The sequence below is a fragment of the Octopus bimaculoides genome, chromosome 15, assembly GCF_001194135.2.
Source record: "Octopus bimaculoides isolate UCB-OBI-ISO-001 chromosome 15, ASM119413v2, whole genome shotgun sequence".
Taxonomy (NCBI): Eukaryota; Metazoa; Mollusca; class Cephalopoda; order Octopoda; family Octopodidae; genus Octopus; species Octopus bimaculoides.
The window spans coordinates 40279972-40281001 of NC_068995.1; positions in this window are offsets into that span (position 1 = coordinate 40279972).

Below are 1030 nucleotides of genomic sequence, written 5' to 3' on the forward strand. Positions count from 1 at the left end.
AGGACGGTACTGGATTATATAGTGAAGGATTAAACAGCGGGAATAACAAAAACAAAAACAAAAAATGCAATTCCAAGAAAAACTCCCCAAAAGAGTGAGACCTCCCAAGGCTACTCTTGAAGGCACTCAAGAAAACATCCTCTCCCTGCTCTCCTCCGACCTGCAGGCGCATGTTCAGAACAGACTCGTTCGCTCGGACCTTGCTTGCTCTTTTATCCACTTTTTGAGTAAATTGCTGGAAGACAGCACTTTCTGCTTCACGTTCAATTTTTCTTTAGAGGGAAGCTTACAAAAGTTGGTGAGGGTTTGCCAAGGAAGAAGGTGTCTGTCTTCAGTCCTTTAAGTCACATCCATCACGCAATCTCTTTCGCTTGGCCACCAAACAGATAAAAAAAAACTACCTGTTCAAAGGATGGTTACAGAACAATCTTCGTGATGAATTCAGTCGAAAGCCAGATCCGTTCTATATATGACAGTAAGTTTTCAATATAGGTCTACATCACAGTAATAGTTGGGCATTAGATGCGTGTGTGTAGAGCGGCTTCGTTGCACTCTGCCCATCTCGAATAGGCCAGGCTAATAGCATTTCCGTGTTTGTTTAGTTTATTTCGAACCGGCATTGCTCCTCGGTAACCCGACTAGACCTCACCCGAAAGTCCTCTGGAACATCGACATCTAGGTTTTCCCCCAAGAGCATTGTCACTTTTGCTCACCACTTATCCAACGTGGGATCTCCATTTACGGCATTTCCTACTCGTTAAGCGGTCAGTGAGTGCTTGACATTTCAGATGTCAAGTGCCTTATTCTGGTATTCGCTTGACCCAAGACTTCAACTCTGTGAAAAAGATGATCTGGAGGAAAATGCGTCTGATAAACAGGCAGCCAAATCTGTCTGCCGCCAAGAAAATATTGGAGTTGTAGCCATTTCAGCTCTTGCCTGTGTATGCCCAGTTCTTCACGCAGCAGGTATCCTCAGCAAATGGTACCTTTGACTAATGGAATGCGTCCGTTCCACAAAAGGCAAACAACC